Genomic DNA, 18,698 nt, shown 5'->3' on the forward strand with positions numbered 1-18,698 from the left:
GCGGCCCTTACAATTGCCTTACTAAGTGCCTTACTAAGGCCTTACTGGATCTGAAAATCTTTGGTGGACACAAGAGGGACATCCAGGAATCTCTTTTACATAAAGGGGTTTGCGGTTCTCCCTCTTGATCCTCAACTTGACACTCAGTAGGCCTTCATCCAGTTGCATCTCACTAGTCTTAACTTTTGGCGCCTTTACCTGGCAAGGGTAAGAGTCTTTATGAAGAGCCCCCATGTTGCACCAATTCATTCAGCATTCAGGCAGTCTTCTTGCTTCTCTCTGGAGCCATTGCCTCTCATCCCTGGTGGTGCAGTCTTCTTTCTTCAGGAGATCATCTCTGCTCCCTCTGGCCTGTCAGCCTACTGTTTTCCCTCACATGCTGGCTATTAAAAGCTGGAGCTATGATGCAGCTATCCATGATTAACTTACTTGCGGCAAGCTGCACTTGGCTGAATTTAATCCTTTCAGATTCAAAAAGCCAGAAATGACAAATAAATTATCCAAATATTTTAACCACAATGGTAATGTTTAGGCTTTATGTGTGTGCAACATGCAAAATAATGTAGTATTTGGCCTGTATGCACAAAAAAAACCTTGCAGTGTAACATGGTTCATGTTCTACATCCAGACAAATTTGCATCTAAATCTAAATTAGTCGTATAATGTTTCTATTCACATTACTGTAAATCCAGGCAATTCCTATTTTATATGCGTTTATAGAGGTTGAACAAAGTTAACAATTTATAAAGCAATTATGATTACCTTATGTGGTTGAAAGAAATGATTAAGTAGTTCTGAGGTGCACTATAATTAAATGGGATTTTGATTGCATTCTTTATGACTATATTATTGCGAGAATCTATAAATATTTCCTATGAAAACGTGTAAACATGTCTCATTAGAGTGCTGCTGATGTAATTCCAAGAACTAATGATGAACTGTATCATGAGAAACATTTACATATTTACTCTCACATAGCAGTAATTCCATATAAACACTTATGGCCTGACTCAGAGATGTACCAAATGCCATCGCAGCAGCAATCTCTCACAGATCGCAATTGCGAAAATATGCTAATAACTCACTGGCTGTCCAATTCAAGGCTATTACATTATGCGAGTCCGTGTGAGTTTTCTTCTGTGAAAACTCGGACCATTTAATGCGACCAGCATTAAAAGGGACGTGTTATACAGAAGCCTTCACATGTCAGTGAGACCCATGAAGGCTTCTATGTTTAAAAAAATGGTAACCAGTGAAAAAAACATTAAAAAAATGTTGTGCGCTCCCCCCCCCCGAGCCAAAACCAGCCCATTGAGAAGTTCCAAGTTTATCTAACACAAAAAACTGTTACCCAATATATTTTTCAAGGTCTTTATCTTGAATATTACAAAGAGAAATTAATAAGAGATGATCAGAATGCGGTAAGAGTCACATACCCATTGTCATTAACCCCCTGCTGGTACAATCCACTCCATCATTTATAATTCTTTTAAAACTAACTTAAATGTCTCATTATATAGTTGAGTAATATGAAGCTGCACAGCTAAATCAAGAATAAAAGAAAAAGCTTTTTTAATACATCACCTATTAATTCAAGGCACATGAAACAATAAATGACTGCTCTTTTACTGGTACATGAGGGAGAAAATAGATATTAGAGACAGAAGGATAAAAAATAGCCTGTGCAGCTGCGAGAGAGAGACTACATCCAGTCAGAGTAGCTCAGTGTGGAAATCACTTCTCCCAGAGCTGAGAGAAACTGATAGACCATACTCCAGAGAGTATCCAGAAGGGAAATTGTAGGGCAACAAGTCACCCTTTGGACAGGAGTGGAGATCCTCTGTGGGGTCTGCTGGAGGTGCTCTGCAGGACCTTGACGACCAACTGGAGAATTGTCAGATTTGTAACCTGGCATTGACTTCCTTCTGCTCGTTAGAAGTATAATAAGAGGGTTTTGGAATGTGCAAATAGGAGTGAACTTGGAGATTAGGTTTGGGACAGAGGCATCCTGTGGTAAGAAGTATTACATTTTACAGCTCAGTGGTTTCTGTGTTTACATGTATCTGGTCATGGAACTACAAGCACCAGGAGCAAGTGTTGTTGCATAAAGTAAACAAGTCTAAAGGATTTTCTTTCGCTGGAAGGGTGTGGTATGTTATATGTTGACAGTTTTCATTTGGACATACATTATATCAACATGAGAATGTTGACATGTAGCATATTGACATGCATAGTATGTCAACAGTGACCATGTCAACATTCATCATGTATACATGGATGGCATGTCGACATGATAGAATGTCGACCTAGTGTCCCTGGTGGCTCTGTGGCCACTTACCTGTTCCTGTTAGCAGCAGCATGTTCAGTGTCTTCTCCCCGGGTCCCGGTTGTCATATAACCGTCAGTTCCGGCAGAGTGATCTGATGCGCTGGCCTAAGCTTCGGCATTCTGAGAATGGCAACATTTAACATGGCAACATTTCAGATGTTGATATTGTGAAATTGTCGACATTCTTAACAAGTTGACCTGGAGACATGTGGAACCATGTCGACCTTCCAGTGCTGACATCGCGGTGTCGATATTATGACTGCTGATATGGTAAATGTCGACCATGTGACTGGATACCTCACTGGAACAGTGTCTGACATTTTAGAGGGATATTTGTATGCTTATTTCCATTCATATCTGTGATAAGTGAGATACTTATTATTACTGGGATCAACTATTCCACTAATGAGCTCCAACTGTTCACAAAGACCAGGAAGGACGTTTCCATGTTAGAGTGCACTGCTGACGGTTTGTTAATGTTCATAACTTCATATGCCTCTGTGAAATATTATATAGGAAAGGTTCCTGGACTGCATACCCTGAATATATATATAATTGGGAGGTGCTACATGATGAGACTAATTGCAGGCACAAAAACAGACAAATCTCAGGTGCACAGTCCAGGAACCTTTCCTATATACTCCATTTAATGTGCTATATTGCACACCTGAGGGAAAGCAGACGCCCACAGTCTGGATTAGCACCCCTTCTTTATTGGTTTAAAAGCACAGAGTCTTGCATATGTATATGCACACTGGTATTAGGCACAATTCTAGGTAAGTCCTATAAGTTATATACTGTAGTGCACCTTTGGTTCATTTTTGGGGCGTGGGTCCCCCTGAATTGCTTTGGTTGATCTGTTTCAGGGCACTGCATTATAACACATTTTTCTTTTATAACACATTTTAACCCTTCACTGTTTGTTTATTATACATGTACTTCACCTTTTTATTTTCATTTCTTTATATGCAGCTGTGGCTGCTCTTAACTATCTCTTTTACACTGCACTTTTCTTACTATGGCAGTGCCCTGGGGCGGCTTAGCTGGGCCAGTTTGGGGGGTCCTGCACTCTGGATTTGAACCCTAGTATGTTAGGGACCTACCCTAAAGAGGTTACCTGGATATGGTGGGTAGGCCCATAACCTTGGCCAAGATTATGCTAAAAACCTCTATTGATTGCAACATTTTATTGCATTTATATATTATCAATAATTTGGAGTTGTGCACCTGAGATTTGTCTGTTTTTGTGTCTGTGAAATATTAGTAATACAATCGGGTATGCCGATATTGTATCATACTTGCCAAATCTCCCTCCTTGTCTGGAAGACTCTCTGAAATACCAGCAATCTCCCTGAATGCACCTTACCCCCATTATGAAGCTGTTATATAAAAAAATAAATAGAGATATATACATTCAAATGGGACCATTAGTACATTACACTGCATTGGTTATAAGGCACAATGATCCCTATTGCTGCACACACACATAGAAATGTGCTCACGATTCGATTTCTTGTACAATTTCCACATGAACTCTCCCGGGAGCTCTCTGGCTGCCATGATCACAATTTTGGAAAAATACTACCCAATCTATTTCACGATCTCACGATCTATCGAATCGTATGCATTGTGAGATTGGGCACGATGAATCGTAAGTTTATCAAAAAAATACACGAGGCTCTTCACAATTGGTGGGAAATTTAAATAGCCATAACAATGGGAGGGGCTAACTAGGGGGTATAAAAAGCAGGCGCCCTTTAAACTCTGCACATTCTGTTCTGGAACTAGTGAGGCTAGGTGTATTCCTGCTGAATCCTGTACATTGTACTGTGCTCTTTGTATTTGGCTTGCCTTTTACAAAGTTTATTCTACCTGCAAGTGTGTGCTACCTACCTGCATTCTATCCTGTTCCTGAATTCTGTACTGATGCATCCCTATCAGTATAAAGTGTTGGTCGCTGAAGCTGGGGTCCGGAAGATTAGGAAGAGGGCCCAGCGAAGAAGGGCGAGAGCATGCTGGACTAAGGTTGTGGCTGCTACAAAGGGATACCCGCTCTCACATGTCCCTGCTGATGGAGATCAAGGAGAACAACCTGGTGGATTATCGCAACTACCTGCGCATGGATGACGCTACCTTCCAAGAATTGTTGACTATGGTGACCCCCCACATTCAGAGACAGAACACAAGGTGGCGGAGGGCAATCCCTGCTGAAGAGAGACTGGTGGCTACCCTGAGGTATCTGGCTACAGGAAGGTTATTTGAAGACCTGAAATTTGGGACACTCATCTCACCTCAGTCCTTAGGCGTCATCATTCCGGAGACCTGCAAAGCTATTGTTAAAGTGTTGCAGTACCAGTATTGCAAGCTAAGAAGAAAAACACACCACACATTGGTTTCTTGTTAAAGAAAAAAATTTGTTTTTATTTTTTTTCATATATTGTTTTAAATGTAACTCTTTAACTGTTCCAATAAGGCAGAAAACTGTGCTGCATAGCAGCCATCTTGTGTCAACAACACTACATAGTAGTAAAGGTTTTTTTTAAACAATATGACAATACGCAGCCACTGTGGCAAAAAAAACACTTGCACACTAGTTCCTCCCAATTTTGCTGTTTTTTTTTATTAACCTTTTTTATTTAATAGGCTGCATTAACCAAACTGCGAACTGACCTGTAGGCAAACCAAACTGTGCAGTGAACTGTCTGCAATATAGACTGCAATATAAATTTGACAAAACAGCATTATCATCAAATTTTATCAATCCCAATAGGTAGACTGCTGTGTGTTATAGGGTGGGTCAGACGCCATTTTGAACAGGCCAATACACACATGGCACAAGTATAGATTGTGGCCCCAGCTTCCAGCAATCTGTACTTGTGCCATGTATGTAGTGACCTTGTACAAACAGTGTCATCACCACCCTATACTATACAGCCAGCACCTATTGGGAGTCATAAAATTTGGTGATAGTACAAGCAAGAAAAAAAAAATGTGAATAACAGGACGATTCATCCGCTGCATCTAGCAGAGCACTAAACAGGGTAGTGCTTGAGCTTGGAGTGCTGGGTGGAGGAATAATCTCCAACTGGGCTGAGGGGTGTTTGGGGCAGGGGAATAAAGCATTGGGTCAGCTATATAAGTGTTGTGTAGGTTTTTGCGCATAGACCTACTCAAAAGGTCATAATTGTGCCTGAGGTAATTTTTCTGAGTATCCTTGTCCATTTTCCTCATACTGCTGTTTATATGTGCCGTAAAGTCATCAATAGCATCTGGTGGTTTTTGAAGGAGGCGTTCTGCATTATAGAGAAATATGTCCTGCCATTCAGTGTGATTCTCATTTCTCCCCTGTTTTTTTTTTGGGGGTTCTACTGAAGAGGATGAGGGTCCGGGTACAATGGGTGTTGCCAGTGGGGTGGTATTATCCACATTGCTCTCCCCGAGTAGACTAAGGTCCGGTGTAGAAGCCAAATCAGGGTCTTGGGTGGGAGTCTATATAGTAAACAAATAAAAACAATATTATAGTCATGTTTTAACCCATTTTTTTTAATTTTTACAGTATCCTAACACCGTGGAGGAGTGGAAGAGCATCGCTAAAGAGTTTGAACAACGTTGGAATTTCCCTAACTGTGGAGTAGCCATCGATGGAAAACACATCCGCATCAACCCACCTGCCAACACCGGATCATATTACTACAAAGGATTCTTCAGCATCATTCTCATGGCAGTGGTGAATGCCAACTACGAATTTCTGTTTGTGGATGTTGGCAAGAATGGCCGTGCTTCAGATGGTGGGTCCTTTAAATAGACGACTTTCTACCAGAGACTCACCAACAAAACCCTTAACTTGCCCTCACTGGACCAGACAAAGCACGACCTATTCCGTTTTCGTCGCAGACGAGGATTTTGCATTACATGAACATGTGATGAAGCCATTTGCACAGAGGTGCCTGACCAGAGAGAAGAGGATCTACAATTACTGTATATTCTGGGCACGGCGCATTGTGGAAAATGCGTTTGAAATACTCAGCAACTGCTTCCGCATTTTCCACACCACCATCAACCTAGGTGTGGAGAAGATAGACTGGGTCGTGATGGCGTGCTGTGTGCTGCTCAACTTTCTGCAAAGAAAATCTACCCAACGAGGACCAGTCCCAGCTAGACCAGAAGATGAAGGACCTCCGGAGGACATTGCCCAGTTTACATCTGTCTGCACCACCAATTTCTACAACACCAACCGCACGTGCCAAAGAAGTGAGGGAGGAGTACATGGCCTATTTCAAAGGACTAGGTGCGGTGCCATGGCAGGTGGAATGTCTGTGAACTAACTGACTATGTTGGACAATTGGCATTGAACTACAAAAACAATAAAAGGTTTTGGTACTGTGTCACTACTTACCAAAACTTCAGCAGATGGTCCAGTCACTTCTGCAACCTCCTCTTCTCCCTCTCGCTCAGCCATCAACACCAGAGACTGCCGTTGTGGCTCCTGCTCGCTTATGAAGGACATCTGGTTGTAGTACCACAGCGAAGGTTAATACACATCATCGGTGCCTGCGCCGGATCTTTTGGAGTCATCAGCTTTCTTCTTCTCTTTAATGTACACTGTACGCAGGTTCTGAATTTTCTGCCGGACAGTTTTTAGGTAAACATCGGCAATGAACCTTTTCGTATAGTCCAACAACAGCTGAAAAGCTGCCAATTTGTGCAACTTATTATGATATTGTCGACAGCTTATCCGCCACAGACACTCTTTAGACTCCAGGATTTCTATGAATCCAGTCGCGAACTCACGCTCACTATCCATGGACATTTCTATGAAGAATAAACAAAATGGACATATAAATATTAGTGTATATAGTTTTGTTATATTTTCTGTTGTTTTGTTTAAAATTGTTATTGTTTTTATATTGTTGTTTTACTAGTTTTTAATGTTTGTTATGGTATTGTAATCGTGTTTTCTTTTATAGGAATGACGTTTGTATTTTTGGCGTTTTTAATGTTTTTCTTTCTTTTACAGCATGGGTCTTCAACCTTTGGCCCTCCAGCTGTTGTGGAACTACAGATCCCAGGATGCCCTGCAACAGTTTTAGCATGCTGTTATTTCCAAATGGTGGCAGGTCATGCTGGGATGTGTAGTTCCACAGCAGCTGGAGGGCCAAAGGTTGAAGACCCCTGTTTTACAGGAATGATGTGTTTTTAAATGTACTGTATTGTGTTTTTTTTTACAGTAATGATGTGGTTTTTTTTGTATTTTTTTTTACTTTTTTACTTGAAATGTATTGTTTTTAGATCTGTATTGTATGTAATTTTTAACATGTTTTTGCAAATATTTTATGTTTAAATATGATTGTTCATGTTGTTGTAATGTAGAGAGGGAGGAGTACATGGCCTATATGTACTCCTATAAAGATATTTGTTTATCTTGTAATATATTTGTTTAAGAATTTTAAAAAAATGTAAAGTTTTCTAATTAATTATTAGGTGGCCCATGACATTGGTGGCCAGTTAGTGGGTAGGTGGGTGGCACACATTGGTGGGCAGTGGGAGCTTAATGCATGACCCAGCCACTGCCCACCTCTTTCCGGCGGGCTGTGGCTGGGTCATGCATTTATAGGTGGGTGGCATACTTTGGTGGCTAGGTGGGTGGCACACATTGGTGGTCAGTGTGGTTGCATTTAATACAGTACAAATACTCACCAAAATTCTTCAAAATACACTTCAGTGTGCAGGCTCTCAATTGTACCTCCTTCTCTCCACGATGCTGCACAAGATGGTGGAGAGCGTGTCCAGGCTCCTGTCTGTCATTTTCCGCGAAGTACGATGATTAGTATGATTCATCGTGAGTAAAAACCCTCACGATCGGCACCCATCATGTCCCGGATTGGCAAATCTGCCATACAGCACGCCAGATCAGAAGGTGCGAGGTACGATGAGCGGGGGCGCGCATCGGCATCGTGATCATGAGTAGAAATTCATGATTTGGCCATTTTTTACACGATTCATCTGCGTGATTTGTCGAAATCAACCAAATTGGGTGAAAAGTTGCTATGTGTGTGGCCAGCTTATGGCTACATGCATTTTCTGTATTAGTGTGTTTTCATCAACAAGTAACAAGTAGCAACAAACTGCTTTAGGGCTCATTTACATTAAGATGTAAGTCAGTTTTATGCCACACCTCACAGATACAGCAGTACATGTCCACTTTACTGCCACGGTTATACAGTAGGTGTTGCCAGGGCCGCCATCAGGGGGGGGACAGCCAGTACTCCTGTACCGGGCCATGAACAGCTGAGGGCCCCGGCAACCTGCAGAGGTAATTAATTGTTAATTATAACGATACTGGATTAGAACCTCTATATACCCATACCTATACCTTCTAATAAACCTCTAAGGATGATGCTAATTTGAGTACGCAGTCATACAGTAAATAGAGACTCCAGACTTAGAACATGTGGTTCCAAAGCACAAAGTATTATTCAAGTAAAAGTACAGTCAGTTACACCCTATTGATCCAGACACAATTCGGCGCAAAGGAATTATACAGATCCAAGTACAGTATACATACGCAGCGCTTCCGGACCAGATGTTAGGCATCAGCAAGAAACCCCAGCATTCAGCATGAAGACTAAATGACCCAGCGTTTGAGCACACATATTTATACCCCCCAGGAATAAACAAAACAATAGAGACGTTTGTTGCTGATGTCATTGGTTCCCAAGGGGGATACATCTGTTACAGAGCGTTTAACAGGTGGATTAAAATAGACCCAACCTAGCCTCTAACAACTGGGGGTCTCTGGATTCCCGCCACATGCAACATCCTAACAGTTGTTCATATTATATACATTTTGTTGCTTGAAGTCTCTGCGGTCCATAAGTCGAGAATGCATGATGCGATCTCCATACCGATAATACCGGAATTCTGTTGAAAGAGTACGCATCAGTACAAAACCAAACACGGCTTACTTAGCATGTATAAAACCTTAGTTACCAAATAATCTTTATTTCACAGCATTTATACTAAGTGAACAAACTTAAATCTTATACCTTAAAGCTTATGGAACCTTGTATGTGAATATGTAATGTGTGAGTATAAGGGGTTTGATATAAAGACGCTAGTTAACTGGGGACAGATGATTGCGCATTTAGCTACTAAACAGCGTTTACATATAGGATCTTATGCATTCGCTAATATGCGACTAGTTAGCGCAATTGTGCGTTTTAATGTGTATATGAGAAATGATGAAAGATGCAATTGCATGGTGCTAATAGTAATATCGCCATATGTACTTAAATGTCAGTTTATCTAAAATGGCCTTTGGGAGGCCATTCGCAAAATGGGTCTTGCGATCTAATTTCCAAGATGGCGTCTTGCGGCCAGTCGCAAGATGGCGACGCCTCGATTCAATCTTAAACTGATCTTGTCTCAGCCAATTATCCAGCTTCGACAGTCCACCCTTTGATAGCGAACAACATGCTATCACAATCTGATTTTAAAATTTAATTTAGGCTTACATTTACATATTATTTAGTGTTATTATGGGATGGCACAAGGTGGTTCTTAATCCATCAATAATGTGTCTCTGGGTGGGGACATAAAACTACTATTATACGCACACCACGGATCTTGGAAGATCATGTGAAAGGTGTGGGGATGCACGAGTCTTATAAAGGCAGTCTTGAAGGGGAATTGAGACTTTACATTATCTGAGGTGTTTTAAAAATAACATTTCAATAATACATTCTATGTATTTCTAAATATGGTACATTAAATGATGGTATTTCCTAGTTCAGGGTTGTAATGCAGTTCTATATTTACCTCGGCATTCATATTGTCATTTCTGACCACCATCATAGTTTCGTTCTTTTGTTTTACTCTGTTTTTACACTTTCCACACTTCAACACAATAGGAACACACCGGGCACATATTCCAATCATTATGATGACAATTAGTATAAGGATCAAGAATTTGCCTATGCTGGCGATCACTTCCTGAACCCATTCCCCTAGACCTGAGAACCATTTTACTGGGTTCAGCCATGGAACCCATCCTTATATCTTTTCCCCTACTTCAGCCACTGAAGCGTTATGGTTCTTACGAAACTCCCATTTTAGCTGCAGAATTTCATCCATCTTTCGGTCTATCACCTCCTTGGGGTCGCTAGTATCATTAGTGACGTAGGTGCAACATTTTACTCCAAACTGGGTGGCTAACGTTACGCAATACCCTCCAGTAACAGCAGTTAAAAAATTCAACACTAGCCTGTGTTGCACCAGTTCTTTCTTGTATGCTTGCAATTCTCTCCCTGTATACCTGAATGTGTCATCGTACATCTCGGTGATATTATCTATCAATTTAGCAAGTTCCTGAATATATCTAAAATTTAATGTACCCCAAGCAATCCTGGTGGGATCCAATGCGACTAAAACTTGAAAGCCAGTTGTCTCACTGATTAACTGAGTGGCTTTATGCACGTCACCATGTATCATATTTCTTTTGCCTGTGTTCATATTGCATGTGAAGATATGGTGATGGTGTGTTCTTATGTATACCAAGGATTTCAACATGTGTGAGAGTCATAACTTCTTGGACTACTCTTCCCAAGTAACACAAACCTTCAGAACTCGGGGAGAGCCACTTATACGCTTTTCTTCCACATATAAAATATACATTATCAGGGAGAACATAAGGGATGGTATGCATCATTATCATTAAGCACATTTCTCTTGCAAACAATCCTATTTCTGGGTCTTCCATCTGTTTCATGCAAGTCTCTGGCTGTATTATTTTAGCACATTTACCATCTGGCACCTTACCAATAATTTCTTTGGTGGAACTCAATGTATACCGATACCTAAAATGTTTCCCACTAGATTTAATTGAGCGTAACAGATCATGGTTTATGTACTCATTATCAGCCCTTTGTGAGAAGGTCATCGTCTGATTATTCCCTGTCACTTCCCAACTCCCGGGTTTAATGGGGTTGGTTATGTTTAAACACAAAAGTGATCTATCTACTTGGAATTGATAGAGTTTGAAATGAGGTGGTTTGGATGAGAGGAATTTTCCATCCAATGTTTTCCCTTACTGTAATTCTAAAATTTCCGTGATATTCAGCGGAAATGGCACCAACCATACTTTATACTGTCCCTGTGGCATGTGTGAACACACCCAGCCATCAGTTTGGTTTAACACTTTGCCTACCATGCTATGATAATCCTCTAAAGGATACCCACCCCAGTACGGGTTATATTTAGGTTGGCACGGTTGGATACAGTTCTCATCAACTAGGGACCCACATAGCTCACAAATACAGGAATCTTCAGACGATAAACCTCCACACCGTCCCTGAGTATCCAGAATGATGGCTCTCTTAACAATAACAGTACTAAGATTGGTCAGACACTCCCCTGATTGGCATTGAACTCTCCTGACTCCACTCCATCAGCACTGCCATCAGCTCCCATTTCCTCAATCGGTCTCCCATCACAGAAACTGGATATTCCCAAACCGGCCAGGATGGTGAACACTCTAAAAGAGAATATGAAAATGAACACAGCTGGCCCGTCCATTGTCACAACAAGACCTGCAAATTTCTCTCAGTTCAGGTATCTCTCTACGACCTTTTCAATCCTCCCGGAACAAGCTCGCAAGTGACAGGTCCACGTTATCAGCCTTGTCTCTGACTTGTTTCTCCACCAGTTGATTGACCTTTTTGCAGTGAGTGGAATGGACCCAGGTATCTCTCTCGGCCACCTTCAAAGATGTAGTACTTGTCAGCAGCACCTGGTACGGAGCTTCCCACCGATCAGTCAAACAACCTGAATGCAAGAAATTTCTGATCATAAAATATTCTCCTGGTTCAACATCATGACAGTTAGTTTCAGGCATATCATGGGACAACAATTTCAGTTTCTGCTTACTCATTGATATAAAATACTTTACAGTTACTTTGTTGTTACCCTTCAGGTCTTCCTGTGGACTTATAATCAAATGAGGTTGTCTACCGAACAGTATTTCAAATGGGGACAGATTTAGAGGAGGTCTAGGAGTGGTGCTTATGCTATGTAGGACCAAAGGTAACGCTTCTGGCCATCCTAGTCCAGTCTCTGCTATGATTTTACTTAACTTATTTTTAATAGTCCCGTTCATCCTCTCTACCTTGGCACTGGCTTGCGGTCGGTAGGGGGTGTGAAGTCGGCTCTTAATACCCATCAGCTTACACATATTTTGAAAAACATCACCTGTGAAATGAGTACCCCTGTCACTCTCGATGATTTTAGGGATACCAAACCTGCATACAATTCCTGAACTATTTTCTTGGCAGTAAACGCAGCAGTATTAGTGGCCGCTGGGTAGGCCTCAACCCAATTAGAAAATACATCTGTGCACACTAATACATACTTAAGGTTCCTGCAGGGTGGTAATTGGATGAAATCAATTTGTATCACCTGGAAAGGTCCTTCAGTCGGTGGAATATGGGACGGTTCGGTAGGGATCGCTTTCCCTATGTTCTTCCTCAAGCAGGTCAGAAAGAACATTGCTATCTTTTCTGCTTGTGAAGAAAAACCTGGTGCACACCAGTTTGCTCTCACTATCTTGCACATACCTTGTTTTCCCAGATGAGTCAGACCGGGTGCTGCCTCAGCCAAGCTTGGGTAATATGCCTTGGGGGCTACTGGCTTACCTTGTCCATCCCTCCAGAGCCCGGAGGACTCTTGACCACATCCCTTGGACTTCCAAATTGATTTTTCCTGAATTGAACACAAATTTTGCATCTCAATTAATTTCAGCATATCAATTGTTTGGAAAGACATAATTTTTTCAGTTGGAGAAAACATTTTTAACCCTGCTGCCCATTTTGCAGCTTCATCGGCTCTGTTGTTGCCCAGTGACACCGGATCATCCTCACATGTATGGGCTTTACATTTAATTACTGCCACCGCTTTGGGCCGTTGGATTGCTTCTAAAAGATGCTTTATGTGTTGGGAATGTGCAACTGGTGTGCCTGCTGCTATTATAAAATTTCTCAGACGCCATAGAGCCCCTAAATCGTGCACCACCCCGAACGCATACCTCGAGTCAGTGTAAATATTAGCAGATTTGCCTGCTGCTAGTTCACACGCTCTAGTTAGTGCTACTAACTCTGCCACCTGGGCTGAGTGAGGAGGACCAAGAGGCTTAGCTTCTATGATGTCTGTGTCATTTACAACAGCATAACCTGTACATAATTCACCTGTGTCTGTTTGTCTATGACAACTCCCATCCATATAAAAAGTCACATCCACATTCTCTAAAGGTGTGTCATGTATGTCAGGTCTAGCAGTAAAGGTCTGATTCAGATATGTCATACAATCGGGCGTATCATTATGTCTGCTGAACTCACCTCCTGCCAGCATCTCTTCTCCTTCCACCCTTTGTACATCATGTTGTACATATGGTAAATACGTTGATGGATTCAGCATGCTGCAACGTTTAACAGTGATGTTTGCGGGTGCGATTAGAGTTAGTTCCCATTTGGTAAACCTAGCCGAAGAGACGTGTCTGGTTTGAGCTGAGTTCAACAGAGCAGATACAGCATGGGGAGTGTAGACAATCATATCATGACCCAGTACTACGTCCTCACTTTTACTCACCAATAGAGCGGTAGCTGCTACACTTCTCAAACAAGTGGGGAGTGATCTTGCTACAGTGTCCAATTGGGCACTGTAGTATGCTATGGGCCTACTGGCATCACCATGTTTTTGTGTAAGGACACCTGCAGCACAACCATCGGCTTCCGTACAATACAAATCAAAAGGTTTTTCATAATCAGGTATTCCCAATGCAGGAGCTTTTGTCAGACTATACTTAAGATTAAGAAAAGCCTGCTCTGTTTCCTCTGTGTATATGACACGATCGGGTTTTGAGGAAGAGACTAATTCCTGTAAAGGCAAGGCCAAAATAGAAAAACCTGGGATCTACATTCTACAGTATCCACACATTCCCAAGAAGGTATGAATTTGCTGTTGATTCTGCGGCAGTGTCATGTTTTGTATGACCTGGATTCTATCATTTGTTAGATGTCGTAACCCCTGGGTTAGGCAGTGTCCCAAATATTTTACTCTGGATTGGCACGGCTGTAGTTTGTCCTTAGCCACCTTGTGTCCTGTTTGCGAGAGATGAAGTAACAAAAGTTTAGTATCATTCAAACATGACTTAAACGAGTCAGAACATAGCTATAAATCGTCCACATATTGAATTAGAACAGATCAATTGGCAGGTTGGAAAGATTGTAAACAGTCGTGCAATGCCTGGGAGAAGATACTGGGGCTGTCTATGAAACCTTGGGATAACCGTGTCCATGTATATTGTACACCTCTGTATGTAAATGCGAATAGATACTGACAGTCAGGGTGGAGAGGCACAGAGAAGAAAGCAGAACAGAGGTCAATGACAGTGAAATGGGTTGCATTTGGTGGGATCTGCATCAGGATGACAGCTGGATTTGGCTTTCTACCACCTTATTAACACCTCTAAGGTCTTGTACCAGCCTATAACCTCTCCCACCACTCTTCTTTACTGGAAAGATGGGACTGTTGGCTACACTAGCTGTATGAACTAATATTTCCTGTTGCAATAATCGCTCAATTATTTGAAAAACCCCTAGTTCTACCTCCGGTTTTAGTGGGTACTGGGGAATTTTTGGAGCTTGCCTATCGCTTTTTAAATTTACCATTACAGGGCTTATGTTTGCCATTAATCCAGTGTCCTGTCCATCCTTAGTCCAAAGGGAATCTGGAATTTGGGACAACATTTCATCTACCTGAGATGGATTTTCATTTAAGCTTGTAGAGTGATACATTATCCTTTGGGGAGTGTCCAATATATCCCGCACCTCGTGGTCAACTTTCTCTGGGATATCTAAAAATACACCATCAGGGGTGCAATATATAACACATCCCATCTTACATAACAAGTCTCTACCCAGCAGGCTAGTAGGAGCCGTAGCAGCCAGAAGGAAAGAATGCCTGGTATGCAACGGCCCAATAGTAACCTCCGTGGACTTTGTTAAAGGATAATGTTCCACTTTACCTGTTACACACATTGTTGGTACTGTCTCATTGGTCACCTGTAAATTAATGGGAGATTTCATCACTGACCTGGTCGCCCCTGTGTCTACAAGAAAAGGATATTCAGTACCAGCTACATCAACCATCATGACCGGTTCTTCCCTAGTACTTCCTGTTAATCTGACTATCTGTAGACTACAGGTATGACCTGACCCCTAGCGTTGGCTACCATTCTCCAATAAAGCATTTACGGCCACAATTGGAGCTGGTGCCTGCTGAACATTTGCTGGTCTCTGTGCATATCCCTTATGGGGATATCCAGGTCTTCCCTGATTTGGGGTTCCTACTCTTTTTACTGTACAGTTTCTGCTTAAGTGTCCTGTTTGCTTACAATTAAAACATGTCCGTGAATCGGGTAATAAGTGTTGTTGTGAGGTTTGAGCAAAGGGTAAAGGTGGTGGATATGGGTAAGGATAGGGAGGGTACGGATATTGTGGGGGATATGAGTATGGGACCTGTGGTTGTATTGGTTTAGTGGAATAGAGCTGTGTTTGTTGTTGCGTGGGGTTAGTGAGGCCATATAACTGTTCAGGTGTAAGTGTGTGTGTAGATGGAAGTGTGTCTGTTGGCTATGATGTTACTGTCAATCCCTCCAGAGCTTGGATACTGACAGCCATTAGTTTTTTGCCCTGGGTCTCTCTCTTTTTTGAGATGTTTTTGTCATGTTCTATGGCTGATTCTATGAGGGTATCTATTGTGAGTCCCCTCCAGCCAGGCTGAACCCGAGTCTTTAAATTCTCTTTCAGACCGTCCATTAGTACCGTGACTATCATTCCCCTGTGGTGAGTGCTATCTTTAATATTTTCTATCCCAGTGTACTGGGTGATAGCCTGCAGAGCCCGATTGCAATAATCTTCTGCAGTTTCACTCTCTTTTTGCTTAATGGTGAAAATTTAATTCCAGTTAACTACTACTGAAAAATATATACCCAAATGAGTTACAATGCGGGAAATGTTACCTTGGTTTACTTGGTCTGTTAAGGGAATGTCACCATCCAATACACAATCCGTGATAAATTTTGTCACATCGGTATTGCATGGCAGACAGGCCCTTAACACCACACGCCAATCTTTATTAGTGGGCTCATGTGAACTACCCAAATTTTGACATTTGGCTAGTTCCTTTTTGGGATTGGGGAAATCATTTATGATGGAATTTAGTTCTGCTCTTGTCCAAGGACAATGCATTACCACTTCCCTTGTGGGCACTATACCGTTCGCATCTGCATTTCCATTCGGAACGGTTATTGTCTGAATGGGATGCAGACTGGTAGCGCTGCTACCTTTGACCTGGTTACCTGGCTGGGGATTTAATCTGCTGCTGCTACGTATGGTATGAACAACTTCCTCTATTGGTGCAGAGGGTGTTAGCACTTCCCTTGCTGTTACCGATGGAGATGGCGGCACCACCCATGATTGTAGTGATGCAGCATCTATCATTTGCACAGCATGGGAAATGGCAGACATTACAATAGGCTCATCATCCACATCATAAACATTTTCTTTATGGTCGCTTAAGAGAGGGTACAAATTGCTTGTTACATTTTTATGGATATTTTTGGTAACTGTACTTGCACCTCCATCAACATAAGGTGGGGGAGGAGAGCGTGAACTGCTGGCAATACTCTCCACAACGCTACCTTGCTGCACGTGCGTGCCATTTTGTGGCTCGCCCGTATTGCAATTTAGCGTCGCGGATTTATTCTCTGGCAATGGGCTCGCGACGATAGTTTGCGTCGCTTGCACATTTTTAAGCCACGCATCCCCTTCATGCTGCCACAATTTTAAATATTCATAATATTTAACCTTTTTCTCTCTGGAACGTATCAGACTGATGTGATCCCGGACATTATCTAATACATCTTTATCAAAACTACCAATTCTGGGAAACAGTCTAACACTCTTCATCGTCATTTTAATCCATACATCACAATACCTTATTGCATAAGTACCGTACTTAGTATGCATAATACGATGAGCCGATCCGATCGGCGCCTCCATTAGCAGCACATCATTGTCTAACATCTCTACTGTTTGCGTGGCTCCCATTCTGAGACAAAATCCTACGCTTTTCAATAAAGATTTAAACTGGTGAAAGACAATCAATATACTTTCACTTACCTGTGGACGATTTAAGTCGGCGGTGCCCACACACCTGGATAAGATTTGAAAAAGGCAACTTCCACACCCGGATAAGATTTAGTAAGGCAACTTCCACACCTATCAATAAAGGAAAACAAACTTTTTCCTCTCTTGTCCCTGGATTCTAGTCAGCTTCCTTGGCTCACACGGAAATGGATAGTGATCTTTCAGCACAAAGCTGTTGCAGGTAAACCCTGCATGTGGCCACTCCACCCTTTGCTGAGATATCGATAGCCGTATGTACCGTGTGAGTAGGTAAGTGACTTCACTACGAGCCCCCAACTAACGATACTGGATTAGAACCTCTATATACCCCTACCTATACCTTCTAATAAACCTCTAAGTATGACGCTAATTTGAGTACGCAGTCATACAGTAAATAGAGACTCCAGACTTAGAACATGTGGTTCCAAAGCACAAAGTATTATTCAAGTAAAAGTACAGTGAGTTACACGCTATTGATCCAGACACAATTTGGCGCAAAGGAATTATACAGACCCAAGTACAGTATACATACGCAGTGCTTCCGGACCTGATGTTAGGCATCAGCAAGAAACCCCTCATCTATCAGCATTCAGCACGAAGACTAAAAGACCCAGCGTTTTAGCACACATATTTATACCCCCCAGGAATAGACAAAACAATAGAGACAATTGTTGCTGATGTCATTGGTTCTCAAGGGGGATACATCTGTTACAGAGTGTTTAACAGGCTGATTCAAATAGACCTAACCTAGCCTCTAACAACTGGGGGTCTCTGCATTCCCGCAACATGCAACATCCTAACAGTTGTTCATATTATATATATTTTGTTGCTTGAAGTCTCTGTGGTCCATAAGTCGAGAATGCATGATGCGATCTCCATAACGATAATACCGGAATACTGTGGAAAGAGTACGCATCAGTACAAAACCAAACAAGGCTTACTTAGCATGTATAAAACCTTAGTTACCAAATAATCTTTATTTCACAGCATTTATACTAAGTGAACAAACTTAAATCTTATACCTTAAAGCTTATGGAACCTTGTATGTGAATATGTAATGTGTGAGTATAAGGGGTTTGATATAAAGACGCAAGTTAACTGGGGACAGATGATTGCTCATTTAGCTACTAA

The sequence above is a fragment of the Taudactylus pleione genome, unplaced genomic scaffold, assembly GCF_031769625.1.
Source record: "Taudactylus pleione unplaced genomic scaffold, aTauple2 ptg000352l, whole genome shotgun sequence".
NCBI lineage: Eukaryota > Metazoa > Chordata > Amphibia > Anura > Myobatrachidae > Taudactylus > Taudactylus pleione.